Source organism: Mesoplodon mirus, assembly GCF_964341445.2.
Source record: "Mesoplodon mirus genome assembly, chromosome: 8".
Classification (NCBI taxonomy): Eukaryota; Metazoa; Chordata; class Mammalia; order Artiodactyla; family Ziphiidae; genus Mesoplodon; species Mesoplodon mirus.
The window spans coordinates 119174781-119187498 of NC_138984.1; positions in this window are offsets into that span (position 1 = coordinate 119174781).

Consider the following 12718-nt stretch of genomic DNA (forward strand, 5'->3'; position numbering starts at 1 on the left):
TCTCAGTCCCAAGTGTCCAGCCTCATGCCACATCCAGCTGTCATCGTAGATAGGGTCATTCCAGGTTGCATCAGAGACCCTGAAGGAATTGTAAAGAATTTCCCTGTTTCTTTGTTCTGTTTTTGAAATTCATTTTTAGAGTGGGTTTGAGCTGATTCTCGCTGCCATGTTTATGCCAGTCTAGACACACTTGATTCCCTTACGGAGACATATCAATACATAGGTTTTAAGATACTTACTAGTCAGATCTATTCCTCTGCGGGAAATATGGGGTTTTGAGTCCCTTTCACTGAGGAAGGTGTAGGTCTTGTCTATTCCATAGTTGGTTTTTGGAACAGTACCTGTGCTTATATCAAACTCTGGTTTGATGCATCACCCCACCTCTCCTTCCCCCTTAAGCAGGCATAAGAGTGTTTTCTAAATGTGAGACTCTGTTCTCTTTCCTAACTCAGTTCATGTGTTGCCATGTTTACAGGATCTTCCTAAGTGATATCTTATGATAAGTTTCTTTTTCTGTGTGACTTCTTTCACTTAGAATCATCGTACCTGAATCCACTCATTTTGCTGCTACTGGTCTTATGACATTGATTTCATGGCTGAGGGATATTCCATCGTACGTAAGTTCCACAATGTTTTGAACCATTTTTATATTTCCTGGGATATTTCAGGTGTACCCAGGTTGAGGTTCTTGTAAGCAGTGCAGCCCTCAATTTGGGGGTGGCTCTGTCTTATGGATTTTCAGTTTTCCCAAGGTATATTCCCTAGACTGGAAGTGCCCTTGGCTCTGTAGCTCTGTTGTTTACTTGTTTTAGGGAACACAATGCACTCCTCCAGTGAGGCAGTTGGCAACTTACATCCCGCCCATCAGCATAACAGGGCTCCCTGTTCTCCAGGGCCTGTCTTGCCTTTCTGGTTTTTACACATTTTGTGGATGTCCCTTTTGACCGTTGGGAAGTGATACTTCTTTGTAGTGCAGATTTGCATTGCCCGCTTGCTTGCTTGGCCAAAAAGGGCGTATGCGTTTTCTCCTGAATATATTCAGGAGAAAACGCATACGCCCTTTTTGGCCAAGTGCATCATTGTCGAAGTTGTGCCCCTCTTCCTGTGCTTTACAGGCGATTCTAACGTACCTCTTGAAATCTGTTTCCTGCTATTCTGCCTCGCATTCAAGTCCGCCTCGTTGCCTTCCCTCAACAGATTTTTGGACGATAGTTGGCCTTGATTACTCTGCCAGTTTGTGAATTGCTGTGCCCCTGAGCTCCATTTTTCAACTCGTTTTTTGTGAGCTGAACGCAAGTCCAAACATTTGGTTCAGGACCTATACTGGTTCCCGGTGGGTGGCTGAGACTTTGGTGAATTCTTCTTCCTGCCGGGAAATTAGAGTGACATGTGCCCATCCAAATGCCTAACAGCTACTCTCTCATTGGTTCTCCCTCTTCCCTTTCCTCCTCTGCCAAATGGGCAACCTGTGTGAACCAGGAGCTTAAAGGGGCTGTCTCTCCAAGTTGGGAGATTGATAGTAAAGCTGTTGGAAAGTCAAACCGGAGCACCAGGAGAGGGACTCTTCGTTGAGTTTTAGAAACCTTTCGTATTCACAGTGTGTCCATTCTCTAGGTTTCCCGTACATGTTATAGCTGTAGTAATATTCCCTTCAACCTGGAGAGGTGGGACCCATGGAATGGTGGCCATGCATTATTGCTTTAAAGGGTCTGCATTTGCTCACCCAATCTCACCAATCCTCTCAGTCCCAAGTGTCCAGCCTCATGCCACATCCAGCTGTCATCGTAGATAGGGTCATTCCAGGTTGCATCAGAGACCCTGAAGGAATTGTAAAGAATTTCCCTGTTTCTTTGTTCTGTTTTTGAAATTCCTTTTTAGAGTGGGTTTGAGCTGATTCTCGCTGCCATGTTTATGCCAGTCTAGACACACTTGATTCCCTTACGGAGACATATCAATACATAGGTTTTAAGATTCTTACAAGTCAGATCTATTCCTCTGCGGGAAATATGGGGTTTTGAGTCCCTTTCACTGAGGAAGGTGTAGGTCTTGTCTATTCCATAGTTGGTTTTTGGAACAGTACCTGTGCTTATATCAAACTCTGGTTTGATGCATCACCCCACCTCTCCTTCCCCCTTAAGCAGGCATAAGAGTGTTTTCTAAATGTGAGACTCTGTTCTCTTTCCTAACTCAGTTCATGTGTTGCCATGTTTACAGGATCTTCCTAAGTGATATCTTATGATAAGTTTCTTTTTCTGTGTGACTTCTTTCACTTAGAATCATCGTACCTGAATCCACTCATTTTGCTGCTACTGGTCTTATGACATTGATTTCATGGCTGAGGGATATTCCATCGTACGTAAGTTCCACAATGTTTTGAACCATTTTTACATTTCCTGGGATATTTCAGGTGTACCCAGGTTGAGGTTCTTGTAAGCAGTGCAGCCCTCAATTTGGGGGTGGCTCTGTCTTATGGATCTTCAGTTTTCCCAAGGTATATTCCCTAGACTGGAAGTGCCCTTGGCTCTGGAGCTCTGTTGTTTACTTGTTTTAGGGAACACAGTGCACTCCTCCAGTGAGGCAGTTGGCAGCTTACATCCCGCCCATCAGCATAACAAGGCTCCCTGTTCTCCAGGGCCTGTCTTGCCTTTCTGGTTTTTACACATTTTGTGGATGTCCCTTTTGACCGGTGGGAAGTGATACTTCTTTGTAGTGCAGATTTGCATTGCCCGCTTGCTTGCTTGGCCAAAAAGGGCGTATGCGTTTTCTCCTGAATATATTCAGGAGAAAACGCATACGCCCTTTTTGGCCAAGTGCATCATTGTCGAAGTTGTGCCCCTCTTCCTGTGCTTTACAGGCGATTCTAACGTACCTCTTGAAATCTGTTTCCTGCTATTCTGCCTCGCATTCAAGTCCGCCTCGTTGCCTTCCCTCAACAGATTTTTGGACGATAGTTGGCCTTGATTACTCTGCCGGTTTGTGAATTGCTGTGCCCCTGAGCTCCATTTTTCAACTCGTTTTTTGTGAGCTGAACGCAAGTCCAAACTTTTGGTTCAGGACCTATACTGGTTCCCGGTGGGTGGCTGAGACTTTGGTGAATTCTTCTTCCTGCCGGGAAATTAGAGTGACATGTGCCCATCCAAATGCCTAACAGCTACTCTCTCATTGGTTCTCCCTCTTCCCTTTCCTCCTCTGCCAAATGGGCAACGTGTGTGAACCAGGAGCTTAAAGGGGCTGTCTCTCCAAGTTGGGAGATTGATAGTAAAGCTGTTGGAAAGTCAAACCGGAGCACCAGGAGAGGGACTCTTCGTTGAGTTTTAGAAACCTTTCGTATTCACAGTGTGTCCATTCTCTAGGTTTCCCGTACATGTTATAGCTGTAGTAATATTCCCTTCAACCTGGAGAGGTGGGACCCATGGAATGGTGGCCATGCATTATTGCTTTAAAGGGTCTGCATTTGCTCACCCAATCTCACCAATCCTCTCAGTCCCAAGTGTCCAGCCTCATGCCACATCCAGCTGTCATCGTAGATAGGGTCATTCCAGGTTGCATCAGAGACCCTGAAGGAATTGTAAAGAATTTCCCTGTTTCTTTGTTCTGTTTTTGAAATTCCTTTTTAGAGTGGGTTTGAGCTGATTCTCGCTGCCATGTTTATGCCAGTCTAGACACACTTGATTCCCTTACGGAGACATATCAATACATAGGTTTTAAGATTCTTACTAGTCAGATCTATTCCTCTGCGGGAAATATGGGGTTTTGAGTCCCTTTCACTGAGGAAGGTGTAGGTCTTGTCTATTCCATAGTTGGTTTTTGGAACAGTACCTGTGCTTATATCAAACTCTGGTTTGATGCATCACCCCACCTCTCCTTCCCCCTTAAGCAGGCATAAGAGTGTTTTCTAAATGTGAGACTCTGTTCTCTTTCCTAACTCAGTTCATGTGTTGCCATGTTTACAGGATCTTCCTAAGTGATATCTTATGATAAGTTTCTTTTTCTGTGTGACTTCTTTCACTTAGAATCATCGTACCTGAATCCACTCATTTTGCTGCTACTGGTCTTATGACATTGATTTCATGGCTGAGGGATATTCCATCGTACGTAAGTTCCACAATGATTTGAACCATTTTTATATTTCCTGGGATATTTCAGGTGTACCCAGGTTGAGGTTCTTGTAAGCAGTGCAGCCCTCAATTTGGGGGTGGCTCTGTCTTATGGATTTTCAGTTTTCCCAAGGTATATTCCCTAGACTGGAAGTGCCCTTGGCTCTGTAGCTCTGTTGTTTACTTGTTTTAGGGAACACAATGCACTCCTCCAGTGAGGCAGTTGGCAACTTACATCCCGCCCATCAGCATAACAAGGCTCCCTGTTCTCCAGGGCCTGTCTTGCCTTTCTGGTTTTTACACATTTTGTGGATGTCCCTTTTGACCGTTGGGAAGTGATACTTCTTTGTAGTGCAGATTTGCATTGCCCGCTTGCTTGCTTGGCCAAAAAGGGCGTATGCGTTTTCTCCTGAATATATTCAGGAGAAAACGCATACGCCCTTTTTGGCCAAGTGCATCATTGTCGAAGTTGTGCCCCTCTTCCTGTGCTTTACAGGCGATTCTAACGTACCTCTTGAAATCTGTTTCCTGCTATTCTGCCTCGCATTCAAGTCCGCCTCGTTGCCTTCCCTCAACAGATTTTTGGACGATAGTTGGCCTTGATTACTCTGCCAGTTTGTGAATTGCTGTGCCCCTGAGCTCCATTTTTCAACTCGTTTTTTGTGAGCTGAACGCAAGTCCAAACATTTGGTTCAGGACCTATACTGGTTCCCGGTGGGTGGCTGAGACTTTGGTGAATTCTTCTTCCTGCCGGGAAATTAGAGTGACATGTGCCCATCCAAATGCCTAACAGCTACTCTCTCATTGGTTCTCCCTCTTCCCTTTCCTCCTCTGCCAAATGGGCAACCTGTGTGAACCAGGAGCTTAAAGGGGCTGTCTCTCCAAGTTGGGAGATTGATAGTAAAGCTGTTGGAAAGTCAAACCGGAGCACCAGGAGAGGGACTCTTCGTTGAGTTTTAGAAACCTTTCGTATTCACAGTGTGTCCATTCTCTAGGTTTCCCGTACATGTTATAGCTCTAGTAATATTCCCTTCCACCTGGAGAGGTGGGACCCATGGAATGGTGGCCATGCATTATTGCTTTAAAGGGTCTGCATTTGCTCACCCAATCTCACCAATCCTCTCAGTCCCAAGTGTCCAGCCTCATGCCACATCCAGCTGTCATCATAGATAGGGTCATTCCAGGTTGCATCAGAGACCCTGAAGGAATTGTAAAGAATTTCCCTGTTTCTTTGTTCTGTTTTTGAAATTCCTTTTTAGAGTGGGTTTGAGCTGATTCTCGCTGCCATGTTTATGCCAGTCTAGACACACTTGATTCCCTTACGGAGACATATCAATACATAGGTTTTAAGATTCTTACTAGTCAGATCTATTCCTCTGCGGGAAATATGGGGTTTTGAGTCCCTTTCACTGAGGAAGGTGTAGGTCTTGTCTATTCCATAGTTGGTTTTTGGAACAGTACCTGTGCTTATATCAAACTCTGGTTTGATGCATCACCCCACCTCTCCTTCCCCCTTAAGCAGGCATAAGAGTGTTTTCTAAATGTGAGACTCTGTTCTCTTTCCTAACTCAGTTCATGTGTTGCCATGTTTACAGGATCTTCCTAAGTGATATCTTATGATAAGTTTCTTTTTCTGTGTGACTTCTTTCACTTAGAATCATCGTACCTGAATCCACTCATTTTGCTGCTACTGGTCTTATGACATTGATTTCATGGCTGAGGGATATTCCATCGTACGTAAGTTCCACAATGTTTTGAACCATTTTTATATTTCCTGGGATATTTCAGGTGTACCCAGGTTGAGGTTCTTGTAAGCAGTGCAGCCCTCAATTTGGGGGTGGCTCTGTCTTATGGATTTTCAGTTTTCCCAAGGTATATTCCCTAGACTGGAAGTGCCCTTGGCTCTGTAGCTCTGTTGTTTACTTGTTTTAGGGAACACAATGCACTCCTCCAGTGAGGCAGTTGGCAACTTACATCCCGCCCATCAGCATAACAAGGCTCCCTGTTCTCCAGGGCCTGTCTTGCCTTTCTGGTTTTTACACATTTTGTGGATGTCCCTTTTGACCGTTGGGAAGTGATACTTCTTTGTAGTGCAGATTTGCATTGCCCGCTTGCTTGCTTGGCCAAAAAGGGCGTATGCGTTTTCTCCTGAATATATTCAGGAGAAAACGCATACGCCCTTTTTGGCCAAGTGCATCATTGTCGAAGTTGTGCCCCTCTTCCTGTGCTTTACAGGCGATTCTAACGTACCTCTTGAAATCTGTTTCCTGCTATTCTGCCTCGCATTCAAGTCCGCCTCGTTGCCTTCCCTCAACAGATTTTTGGACGATAGTTGGCCTTGATTACTCTGCCAGTTTGTGAATTGCTGTGCCCCTGAGCTCCATTTTTCAACTCGTTTTTTGTGAGCTGAACGCAAGTCCAAACATTTGGTTCAGGACCTATACTGGTTCCCGGTGGGTGGCTGAGACTTTGGTGAATTCTTCTTCCTGCCGGGAAATTAGAGTGACATGTGCCCATCCAAATGCCTAACAGCTACTCTCTCATTGGTTCTCCCTCTTCCCTTTCCTCCTCTGCCAAATGGGCAACCTGTGTGAACCAGGAGCTTAAAGGGGCTGTCTCTCCAAGTTGGGAGATTGATAGTAAAGCTGTTGGAAAGTCAAACCGGAGCACCAGGAGAGGGACTCTTCATTGAGTTTTAGAAACCTTTCGTATTCACAGTGTGTCCATTCTCTAGGTTTCCCGTACATGTTATAGCTCTAGTAATATTCCCTTCCACCTGGAGAGGTGGGACCCATGGAATGGTGGCCATGCATTATTGCTTTAAAGGGTCTGCATTTGCTCACCCAATCTCACCAATCCTCTCAGTCCCAAGTGTCCAGCCTCATGCCACATCCAGCTGTCATCATAGATAGGGTCATTCCAGGTTGCATCAGAGACCCTGAAGGAATTGTAAAGAATTTCCCTGTTTCTTTGTTCTGTTTTTGAAATTCCTTTTTAGAGTGGGTTTGAGCTGATTCTCGCTGCCATGTTTATGCCAGTCTAGACACACTTGATTCCCTTACGGAGACATATCAATACATAGGTTTTAAGATTCTTACTAGTCAGATCTATTCCTCTGCGGGAAATATGGGGTTTTGAGTCCCTTTCACTGAGGAAGGTGTAGGTCTTGTCTATTCCATAGTTGGTTTTTGGAACAGTACCTGTGCTTATATCAAACTCTGGTTTGATGCATCACCCCACCTCTCCTTCCCCCTTAAGCAGGCATAAGAGTGTTTTCTAAATGTGAGACTCTGTTCTCTTTCCTAACTCAGTTCATGTGTTGCCATGTTTACAGGATCTTCCTAAGTGATATCTTATGATAAGTTTCTTTTTCTGTGTGACTTCTTTCACTTAGAATCATCGTACCTGAATCCACTCATTTTGCTGCTACTGGTCTTATGACATTGATTTCATGGCTGAGGGATATTCCATCGTACGTAAGTTCCACAATGTTTTGAACCATTTTTATATTTCCTGGGATATTTCAGGTGTACCCAGGTTGAGGTTCTTGTAAGCAGTGCAGCCCTCAATTTGGGGGTGGCTCTGTCTTATGGATTTTCAGTTTTCCCAAGGTATATTCCCTAGACTGGAAGTGCCCTTGGCTCTGTAGCTCTGTTGTTTACTTGTTTTAGGGAACACAATGCACTCCTCCTGTGAGGCAGTTGGCAACTTACATCCCGCCCATCAGCATAACAGGGCTCCCTGTTCTCCAGGGCCTGTCTTGCCTTTCTGGTTTTTACACATTTTGTGGATGTCCCTTTTGACCGGTGGGAAGTGATACTTCTTTGTAGTGCAGATTTGCATTGCCCGCTTGCTTGCTTGGCCAAAAAGGGCGTATGCGTTTTCTCCTGAATATATTCAGGAGAAAACGCATACGCCCTTTTTGGCCAAGTGCATCATTGTCGAAGTTGTGCCCCTCTTCCTGTGCTTTACAGGCGATTCTAACGTACCTCTTGAAATCTGTTTCCTGCTATTCTGCCTCGCATTCAAGTCCGCCTCGTTGCCTTCCCTCAACAGATTTTTGGACGATAGTTGGCCTTGATTACTCTGCCGGTTTGTGAATTGCTGTGCCCCTGAGCTCCATTTTTCAACTCGTTTTTTGTGAGCTGAACGCAAGTCCAAACTTTTGGTTCAGGACCTATACTGGTTCCCGGTGGGTGGCTGAGACTTTGGTGAATTCTTCTTCCTGCCGGGAAATTAGAGTGACATGTGCCCATCCAAATGCCTAACAGCTACTCTCTCATTGGTTCTCCCTCTTCCCTTTCCTCCTCTGCCAAATGGGCAACGTGTGTGAACCAGGAGCTTAAAGGGGCTGTCTCTCCAAGTTGGGAGATTGATAGTAAAGCTGTTGGAAAGTCAAACCGGAGCACCAGGAGAGGGACTCTTCGTTGAGTTTTAGAAACCTTTCGTATTCACAGTGTGTCCATTCTCTAGGTTTCCCGTACATGTTATAGCTGTAGTAATATTCCCTTCAACCTGGAGAGGTGGGACCCATGGAATGGTGGCCATGCATTATTGCTTTAAAGGGTCTGCATTTGCTCACCCAATCTCACCAATCCTCTCAGTCCCAAGTGTCCAGCCTCATGCCACATCCAGCTGTCATCGTAGATAGGGTCATTCCAGGTTGCATCAGAGACCCTGAAGGAATTGTAAAGAATTTCCCTGTTTCTTTGTTCTGTTTTTGAAATTCCTTTTTAGAGTGGGTTTGAGCTGATTCTCGCTGCCATGTTTATGCCAGTCTAGACACACTTGATTCCCTTACGGAGACATATCAATACATAGGTTTTAAGATTCTTACTAGTCAGATCTATTCCTCTGCGGGAAATATGGGGTTTTGAGTCCCTTTCACTGAGGAAGGTGTAGGTCTTGTCTATTCCATAGTTGGTTTTTGGAACAGTACCTGTGCTTATATCAAACTCTGGTTTGATGCATCACCCCACCTCTCCTTCCCCCTTAAGCAGGCATAAGAGTGTTTTCTAAATGTGAGACTCTGTTCTCTTTCCTAACTCAGTTCATGTGTTGCCATGTTTACAGGATCTTCCTAAGTGATATCTTATGATAAGTTTCTTTTTCTGTGTGACTTCTTTCACTTAGAATCATCGTACCTGAATCCACTCATTTTGCTGCTACTGGTCTTATGACATTGATTTCATGGCTGAGGGATATTCCATCGTACGTAAGTTCCACAATGATTTGAACCATTTTTATATTTCCTGGGATATTTCAGGTGTACCCAGGTTGAGGTTCTTGTAAGCAGTGCAGCCCTCAATTTGGGGGTGGCTCTGTCTTATGGATTTTCAGTTTTCCCAAGGTATATTCCCTAGACTGGAAGTGCCCTTGGCTCTGTAGCTCTGTTGTTTACTTGTTTTAGGGAACACAATGCACTCCTCCAGTGAGGCAGTTGGCAACTTACATCCCGCCCATCAGCATAACAAGGCTCCCTGTTCTCCAGGGCCTGTCTTGCCTTTCTGGTTTTTACACATTTTGTGGATGTCCCTTTTGACCGTTGGGAAGTGATACTTCTTTGTAGTGCAGATTTGCATTGCCCGCTTGCTTGCTTGGCCAAAAAGGGCGTATGCGTTTTCTCCTGAATATATTCAGGAGAAAACGCATACGCCCTTTTTGGCCAAGTGCATCATTGTCGAAGTTGTGCCCCTCTTCCTGTGCTTTACAGGCGATTCTAACGTACCTCTTGAAATCTGTTTCCTGCTATTCTGCCTCGCATTCAAGTCCGCCTCGTTGCCTTCCCTCAACAGATTTTTGGACGATAGTTGGCCTTGATTACTCTGCCAGTTTGTGAATTGCTGTGCCCCTGAGCTCCATTTTTCAACTCGTTTTTTGTGAGCTGAACGCAAGTCCAAACATTTGGTTCAGGACCTATACTGGTTCCCGGTGGGTGGCTGAGACTTTGGTGAATTCTTCTTCCTGCCGGGAAATTAGAGTGACATGTGCCCATCCAAATGCCTAACAGCTACTCTCTCATTGGTTCTCCCTCTTCCCTTTCCTCCTCTGCCAAATGGGCAACCTGTGTGAACCAGGAGCTTAAAGGGGCTGTCTCTCCAAGTTGGGAGATTGATAGTAAAGCTGTTGGAAAGTCAAACCGGAGCACCAGGAGAGGGACTCTTCGTTGAGTTTTAGAAACCTTTCGTATTCACAGTGTGTCCATTCTCTAGGTTTCCCGTACATGTTATAGCTCTAGTAATATTCCCTTCCACCTGGAGAGGTGGGACCCATGGAATGGTGGCCATGCATTATTGCTTTAAAGGGTCTGCATTTGCTCACCCAATCTCACCAATCCTCTCAGTCCCAAGTGTCCAGCCTCATGCCACATCCAGCTGTCATCATAGATAGGGTCATTCCAGGTTGCATCAGAGACCCTGAAGGAATTGTAAAGAATTTCCCTGTTTCTTTGTTCTGTTTTTGAAATTCCTTTTTAGAGTGGGTTTGAGCTGATTCTCGCTGCCATGTTTATGCCAGTCTAGACACACTTGATTCCCTTACGGAGACATATCAATACATAGGTTTTAAGATTCTTACTAGTCAGATCTATTCCTCTGCGGGAAATATGGGGTTTTGAGTCCCTTTCACTGAGGAAGGTGTAGGTCTTGTCTATTCCATAGTTGGTTTTTGGAACAGTACCTGTGCTTATATCAAACTCTGGTTTGATGCATCACCCCACCTCTCCTTCCCCCTTAAGCAGGCATAAGAGTGTTTTCTAAATGTGAGACTCTGTTCTCTTTCCTAACTCAGTTCATGTGTTGCCATGTTTACAGGATCTTCCTAAGTGATATCTTATGATAAGTTTCTTTTTCTGTGTGACTTCTTTCACTTAGAATCATCGTACCTGAATCCACTCATTTTGCTGCTACTGGTCTTATGACATTGATTTCATGGCTGAGGGATATTCCATCGTACGTAAGTTCCACAATGTTTTGAACCATTTTTATATTTCCTGGGATATTTCAGGTGTACCCAGGTTGAGGTTCTTGTAAGCAGTGCAGCCCTCAATTTGGGGGTGGCTCTGTCTTATGGATTTTCAGTTTTCCCAAGGTATATTCCCTAGACTGGAAGTGCCCTTGGCTCTGTAGCTCTGTTGTTTACTTGTTTTAGGGAACACAATGCACTCCTCCAGTGAGGCAGTTGGCAACTTACATCCCGCCCATCAGCATAACAAGGCTCCCTGTTCTCCAGGGCCTGTCTTGCCTTTCTGGTTTTTACACATTTTGTGGATGTCCCTTTTGACCGTTGGGAAGTGATACTTCTTTGTAGTGCAGATTTGCATTGCCCGCTTGCTTGCTTGGCCAAAAAGGGCGTATGCGTTTTCTCCTGAATATATTCAGGAGAAAACGCATACGCCCTTTTTGGCCAAGTGCATCATTGTCGAAGTTGTGCCCCTCTTCCTGTGCTTTACAGGCGATTCTAACGTACCTCTTGAAATCTGTTTCCTGCTATTCTGCCTCGCATTCAAGTCCGCCTCGTTGCCTTCCCTCAACAGATTTTTGGACGATAGTTGGCCTTGATTACTCTGCCAGTTTGTGAATTGCTGTGCCCCTGAGCTCCATTTTTCAACTCGTTTTTTGTGAGCTGAACGCAAGTCCAAACATTTGGTTCAGGACCTATACTGGTTCCCGGTGGGTGGCTGAGACTTTGGTGAATTCTTCTTCCTGCCGGGAAATTAGAGTGACATGTGCCCATCCAAATGCCTAACAGCTACTCTCTCATTGGTTCTCCCTCTTCCCTTTCCTCCTCTGCCAAATGGGCAACCTGTGTGAACCAGGAGCTTAAAGGGGCTGTCTCTCCAAGTTGGGAGATTGATAGTAAAGCTGTTGGAAAGTCAAACCGGAGCACCAGGAGAGGGACTCTTCATTGAGTTTTAGAAACCTTTCGTATTCACAGTGTGTCCATTCTCTAGGTTTCCCGTACATGTTATAGCTCTAGTAATATTCCCTTCCACCTGGAGAGGTGGGACCCATGGAATGGTGGCCATGCATTATTGCTTTAAAGGGTCTGCATTTGCTCACCCAATCTCACCAATCCTCTCAGTCCCAAGTGTCCAGCCTCATGCCACATCCAGCTGTCATCATAGATAGGGTCATTCCAGGTTGCATCAGAGACCCTGAAGGAATTGTAAAGAATTTCCCTGTTTCTTTGTTCTGTTTTTGAAATTCCTTTTTAGAGTGGGTTTGAGCTGATTCTCGCTGCCATGTTTATGCCAGTCTAGACACACTTGATTCCCTTACGGAGACATATCAATACATAGGTTTTAAGATTCTTACTAGTCAGATCTATTCCTCTGCGGGAAATATGGGGTTTTGAGTCCCTTTCACTGAGGAAGGTGTAGGTCTTGTCTATTCCATAGTTGGTTTTTGGAACAGTACCTGTGCTTATATCAAACTCTGGTTTGATGCATCACCCCACCTCTCCTTCCCCCTTAAGCAGGCATAAGAGTGTTTTCTAAATGTGAGACTCTGTTCTCTTTCCTAACTCAGTTCATGTGTTGCCATGTTTACAGGATCTTCCTAAGTGATATCTTATGATAAGTTTCTTTTTCTGTGTGACTTCTTTCACTTAGAATCATCGTA